The sequence below is a fragment of the Oncorhynchus clarkii genome, chromosome 12 (genome assembly GCF_045791955.1).
Source record: "Oncorhynchus clarkii lewisi isolate Uvic-CL-2024 chromosome 12, UVic_Ocla_1.0, whole genome shotgun sequence".
NCBI lineage: Eukaryota > Metazoa > Chordata > Actinopteri > Salmoniformes > Salmonidae > Oncorhynchus > Oncorhynchus clarkii.
This window is the reverse complement of record NC_092158.1, coordinates 64,655,392-64,661,391: the sequence shown is the minus strand read 5'-3', so window position 1 is coordinate 64,661,391 and position 6,000 is coordinate 64,655,392. Positions and strand designations below refer to the sequence as shown.

Genomic DNA, 6,000 nt, shown 5'->3' with positions numbered 1-6,000 from the left:
CCTGAATCAAAGAACAAGTCCATGCATTAAGCAAACATTATCCATATCAAGTCTCCAATGACATGTTGCAAATAAAGACTGGTTTGTCAAAGCGCTGTGAGCAGGGTTCAAATCTGCGCGGGGAGACCCCATTGGATTTCAAGTCCAACGCCTTAACCACTCGGCCATCGCAGCTTGCTACATTACGAAACCAGGCCTTAACCAGTCGGCTATCTGATTCTGTACATCTGTACTTCTGTAAAGACTAGACCTTCTACTGAAGAACCTGTTTGTCAAGGAATTATATTCTGACCACCTGAATCAAAGGACAAGTCCAGACATTATCCATATCAAGTCTCCAATGACATGTTGCAAACGAGATAGCGTTACATTAAAAACCAGGCGGCTATCTGATTCTGTACATTTTACTTTACTGGTTTGTCAAAGCAGGGTTTGATCATGTGTGGGTAGACCCCATTGGATTTCGAGTCCAACGCCTTAACCATGTGGCCATCGCAGCTAGTTAAATACCAGTCCCCTATCTGATTCTGTACATTTTAAAGACTAGACCTTCTACTGAAGAGCCTGTTTGAACTGTTTGTCAATGAATTTTATTCTGACCACCTGAATCAAAGGACAGGTCCATGCATTAAGCACACATCATCCATATCAAGTCTCCAATGACATGTTGCAAATAAAGACTGGTTTGTCAAAGCGCTGTGAGCAGGGTTCGAACCTGCGCGGGGAGACCCCATTGGATTTCAAGTCCAACGCCTTAACCACTCGGCCAGCACAGCCTGCTACATTAAAAGCCAGAACTTAACCAGTCGGCTATCTGATTCTGTACATTTTACTTCTGTAAAGACTAGACTTTCTACTGAAAAGCCTATTTGAACTGTTTGCCAAGGAAAAAATATTCTGAGCACTTGAATGAAAGGACAAGTCCATGCATTAAGCACATTAGAGACATTATCATGTCTCCAATGATATGTTGCAAATAAAGACTGGTTTGTCAAAGCCCTGTGAGCAGGGTTCGAACCTGCGCGGGGAGACCCCATTGGCTTTCGAGTCCAACGCCTTAACCTCTCGGCCATCACAGCTTCTCCTGTTTCCTACAGGCCCTTAACCAGTCCGCTATCTCGTTCTGTCCATTTTACCTCTAATGTGACCAGATTAACGCTATTGAAGAACCTACTTGAAACCTTTGTCATGGAAGATCAATTCTGAGCACTTGAATCAAAGGACATGTCCAAGCATTATCCATATCAAGTCCCCAATGACATGTTACAAATAAAGACTGGATGGTCAAAGCGCTGCTCGCAGGGTTCAATCCATTTTTTTTTTTCAAGCAAAGTTTAAAAAAAAGCTATTTTCTAAGCACTTCAATCGTGGGACGAGCACATAAAGTAAGGACAATTTAAATTCAAAGGAGATGGACCCAATTATTAAAGGTCGACTTTATCATCGCCCAGTAAGCAGAGTTGAAAACTGTACAGGGAGAATACATTGGACTTCAATTACAATGCTTAAACCACTTAGCCATCACAGGAATCTAAGGAAATTGATGAGGAGAAAGCAGAAGTGGGCTATATGCTTCAAGCAAGTTAAGAACATGGGTGGGGAGACCCCATTGAAATTCAGGTCCAAAGTCTAAAGAACTCAGCCATTGCAGCTGTTGGAATGCAAGTAAAGGGATTGGGATTTGGAAACAGACATCATTGGTGAAAAATGGTAAACTTGATGGCACAACATTTTGCTCTTATTGCGCCAATTAACCTCGGTCCTTTCCAAAGCTGTGAAGGTTGGAAGTTTAATGTGCAAGTCAAAAAACTATGTGCAGAGAAAGTACAAGTGGACTATTCACTGAGAATAAGATTTAAAAAAGAGCAGAGAGACCCCATGGGGTTTCAAGTCTGAGGACATACCGACCTGTCTCTCAGAATTTCCATCATAAATCTAATACAAACAACAGTCTCTGTACTGAAGAGACTATTTTAACTGTTTACCAATGCAGATATACTCTGAGCACCTGAATCAAAGAACAAGTCCATGCATTAAGCAAACATTATCCATATCAAGTCTCCAATGACATGTTGCAAATAAAGACTGGTTTGTCAAAGCGCTGTGAGCAGGGTTCAAATCTGCGCGGGGAGACCCCATTGGATTTCGAGTCCAACGCCTTCACCACTCGGCCATCGCAGCTTGCTACATTAAGAAACCAGGCCTTAACCAGTCGGCTATCTGATTCTGTACATTTCACTTCTATAAAGACTAGACCTTCTACTGAAGAACCTGTTTGTCAAGGAATTATATTCTGACCACCTGAATCAAAGGACAAGTCCAGACATTATCCATATCAAGTCTCCAATGACATGTTGCAAACGAGATAGCGTTACATTAAAAACCAGGCGGCTATCTGATTCTGTACATTTTACTTTACTGGTTTGTCAAAGCAGGGTTCGATCATGTGTGTTCGATCATGTGTGGGTAGACCCCATTGGATTTCGAGTCCAACGCCTTAACCATGTGGCCATCGCAGCTAGTTAAATACCAGTCCCCTATCTGATTCTGTACATTTTACTTCTGTAAAGACTAGACCTTCTACTGAAGAGCCTGTTTGAACTGTTTGTCAAGGAATTTTATTCTGACCACCTGAATCAAAGGACAGGTCCATGCATTAAGCACACATCATCCATATCAAGTCTCCAATGACATGTTGCAAATAAAGACTGGTTTGTCAAAGCGCTGTGAGCAGGGTTCGAACCTGCGCGGGGTGACCCCATTGGATTTCAAGTCCAACGCCTTAACCACTCGGCCATCACAGCCTGCTTCATTAAAAACCAGAACTTAACCAGTCGGCTATCTGATTCTGTACATTTTACTTCTGTAAAGACTAGACTTTCTACTGAAAAGCCTATTTGAACTGTTTGTCAAGGAAAAAATATTCTGAGCACTTGAATGAAAGGACAAGTCATTAAGCACATTATCCATATCATGTCTCCAATGATATGTTGCAAATAAAGACTGGTTTGTCAAAGCGCTGTGAGCAGGGTTCGAACCTGCGCAGGGAGACCCCATTGGATTTCGAGTCCAACGCCTTAACCTCTCGGCCATCACAGCTTCTCCTGTTTCCTACAGGCCCTTAACCAGTCCGCTATCTCGTTCTGTCCATTTTACCTCTAATGTGACCAGATTAACGCTATTGAAGAACCTACTTGAAACCTTTGTCATGGAAGATCAATTCTGAGCACTTGAATCAAAGGACATGTCCAAGCATTATCCATATCAAGTCCCCAATGACATGTTACAAATAAAGACTGGATGGTCAAAGCGCTGCTCGCAGGGTTCAATCCATTTTTTTTTTCAAGCAAAGTTTAAAAAAAAGCTATTTTCTAAGCACTTCAATCGTGGGACGAGCACATAAAGTAAGGACAATTTAAATTCAAAGGAGATGGACCCAATTATTAAAGGTCGACTTTATCATCGCCCAGTAAGCAGAGTTGAAAACTGTACAGGGAGAATACATTGGACTTCAATTACAATGCTTAAACCACTTAGCCATCACAGGAATCTAAGGAAATTGATGAGGAGAAAGCAGAAGTGGGCTATATGCTTCAAGCAAGTTAAGAACATGGGTGGGGAGACCCCATTGAAATTCAGGTCCAAAGTCTAAAGAACTCGGCCATTGCAGCTGTTGGAATGCAAGTAAAGGGATTGGGATTTGGAAACAGACATCATTGGTGAAAAATGGTAAACTTGATGGCACAACATTTTGCTCTTATTGCGCCAATTAACCTCGGTCCTTTCCAAAGCTGTGAAGGTTGGAAGTTTAATGTGCAAGTCAAAAAACTATGTGCAGAGAAAGTACAAGTGGACTATTCACTGAGAATAAGATTTAAAAAAGAGCAGAGAGACCCCATGGGGTTTCAAGTCTGAGGACATACCGACCTGTCTCTCAGAATTTCCATCATAAATCTAATACAAACAACAGTCTCTGTACTGAAGAGACTATTTTAACTGTTTACCAATGCAGATATACTCTGAGCACCTGAATCAAAGAACAAGTCCATGCATCAAGCAAACATTATCCATATCAAGTCTCCAATGACATGTTGCAAATAAAGACTGGTTTGTCAAAGCGCTGTGAGCAGGGTTCAAATCTGCGCGGGGAGACCCCATTGGATTTCGAGTCCAACGCCTTAACCACTCGGCCATCGCAGCTTGCTACATTAAGAAACCAGGCCTTAACCAGTCGGCTATCTGATTCTCTACATTTCACTTCTATAAAGACTAGACCTTCTACTGAAGAACCTGTTTGTCAAGGAATTATATTCTGACCACCTGAATCAAAGGACAAGTCCAGACATTATCCATATCAAGTCTCCAATGACATTTTGCAAACGAGATAGCGTTACATTAAAAACCAGGCCTTAACCAGTCGGCTATCTGATTCTGTACATTTTACTTTACTGGTTTGTCAAAGCAGGGTTCGATCATGTGTGTTCGATCATGTAGACCCCAATGGGTAGACCCCATTGGATTTCGAGTCCAACGCCTTAACCACGTGGCCATCGCAGCTAGTTAAATACCAGTCCCCTATCTGATTCTGTACATTTTACTTCTGTAAAGACTACACCTTCTACTGAAGAGCCTGTTTGAACTGTTTGTCAAGGAATTTTATTCTGACCACCTGAATCAAAGGACAGGTCCATGCATTAAGCACACATCATCCATATCAAGTCTCCAATGACATGTTGCAAATAAAGACTGGTTTGTCAAAGTGCTGTGAACAGGGTTCGAACCTGCGCGGGGAGACCCCATTGAATTTCAAGTCCAACGCCTTAACCACTCGGCCATCGCAGCTTGCTACATTAAAAACCAGGCCTTAACCAGTCGGCTATCTGATTCTGTACATTTTACTTCTATAAAGACTAGACCTTCTACTGAAGAACCTGTTTGTCAAGGAATTATATTCTGACCACCTGAATCAAAGGACAAGTCCAGACATTATCCATATCAAGTCTCCAATGACATGTTGCAAACGAGATAGCGTTACATTAAAAACCAGGCGGCTATCTGATTCTGTACATTTTACTTTACTGGTTTGTCAAAGCAGGGTTCGATCATGTGTGTTCGATCATGTGTGGGTAGACCCCATTGGATTTCGAGTCCAACGCCTTAACCATGTGGCCATCGCAGCTAGTTAAATACCAGTCCCCTATCTGATTCTGTACATTTTACTTCTGTAAAGACTAGACCTTCTACTGAAGAGCCTGTTTGAACTGTTTGTCAAGGAATTTTATTCTGACCACCTGAATCAAAGGACAGATCCATGCATTAAGCACACATCATCCATATCAAGTCTCCAATGACATGTTGCAAATAAAGACTGGTTTGTCAAAGCGCTGTGAGCAGGGTTCGAACCTGCGCGGGGAGACCCCATTGGATTTCGAGTCCAACGCCTTTACCTCTCGGCCATCACAGCTTCTCCTGTTTCCTACAGGCCCTTAACCAGTCCGCTATCTCGTTCTGTCCATTTTACCTCTAATGTGACCAGATTAACGCTATTGAAGAACCTACTTGAAACCTTTGTCATGGAAGATCAATTCTGAGCACTTGAATCAAAGGACATGTCCAAGCATTATCCATATCAAGTCCCCAATGACATGTTACAAATAAAGACTGGATGGTCAAAGCGCTGCTCGCAGGGTTCAATCCATTTTTTTTTTCAAGCAAAGTTTAAAAAAAAGCTATTTTCTAAGCACTTCAATCGTGGGACGAGCACATAAAGTAAGGACAATTTAAATTCAAAGGAGATGGACCCAATTATTAAAGGTTGACTTTATCATCGCCCAGTAAGCAGAGTTGAAAACTGTACAGGGAGAATACATTGGACTTCAATTACAATGCTTAAACCACTTAGCCATCACAGGAATCTAAGGAAATTGATGAGGAGAAAGCAGAAGTGGGCTATATGCTTCAAGCAAGTTAAGAACATGGGTGGGGAGACCCCATTGAAAT

General features: G+C 41.9%; 9 non-coding genes across 9 annotated transcripts; all 9 read right to left on the bottom strand.

Moving 5' to 3' along the window:
* Positions 1–92: 92 nt before the first annotated feature.
* Positions 93–174, bottom strand: trnas-uga (transfer RNA serine (anticodon UGA)). Its single transcript has one exon. It is a non-coding gene; the product is annotated as a tRNA-Ser (tRNA).
* A 520-nt stretch (positions 175–694) lies between these two features.
* trnas-uga (transfer RNA serine (anticodon UGA)) lies at positions 695–776 on the bottom strand. The gene has a single exon. It is a non-coding gene; the product is annotated as a tRNA-Ser (tRNA).
* Positions 777–995: 219 nt separating this feature from the next.
* Positions 996–1,079, bottom strand: trnas-cga (transfer RNA serine (anticodon CGA)). Its single transcript has one exon. It is a non-coding gene; the product is annotated as a tRNA-Ser (tRNA).
* Positions 1,080–2,099: 1,020 nt separating this feature from the next.
* trnas-cga (transfer RNA serine (anticodon CGA)) lies at positions 2,100–2,181 on the bottom strand. The gene has a single exon. It is a non-coding gene; the product is annotated as a tRNA-Ser (tRNA).
* Positions 2,182–2,722: 541 nt separating this feature from the next.
* trnas-uga (transfer RNA serine (anticodon UGA)) lies at positions 2,723–2,804 on the bottom strand. The gene has a single exon. It is a non-coding gene; the product is annotated as a tRNA-Ser (tRNA).
* Positions 2,805–3,017: 213 nt separating this feature from the next.
* Positions 3,018–3,099, bottom strand: trnas-cga (transfer RNA serine (anticodon CGA)). The gene has a single exon. It is a non-coding gene; the product is annotated as a tRNA-Ser (tRNA).
* Positions 3,100–4,118: 1,019 nt separating this feature from the next.
* trnas-cga (transfer RNA serine (anticodon CGA)) lies at positions 4,119–4,200 on the bottom strand. The gene has a single exon. It is a non-coding gene; the product is annotated as a tRNA-Ser (tRNA).
* A 560-nt stretch (positions 4,201–4,760) lies between these two features.
* On the bottom strand, positions 4,761–4,842 carry trnas-uga (transfer RNA serine (anticodon UGA)). The gene has a single exon. It is a non-coding gene; the product is annotated as a tRNA-Ser (tRNA).
* Positions 4,843–5,382: 540 nt separating this feature from the next.
* Positions 5,383–5,464, bottom strand: trnas-cga (transfer RNA serine (anticodon CGA)). The gene has a single exon. It is a non-coding gene; the product is annotated as a tRNA-Ser (tRNA).
* Positions 5,465–6,000: the final 536 nt, after the last annotated feature.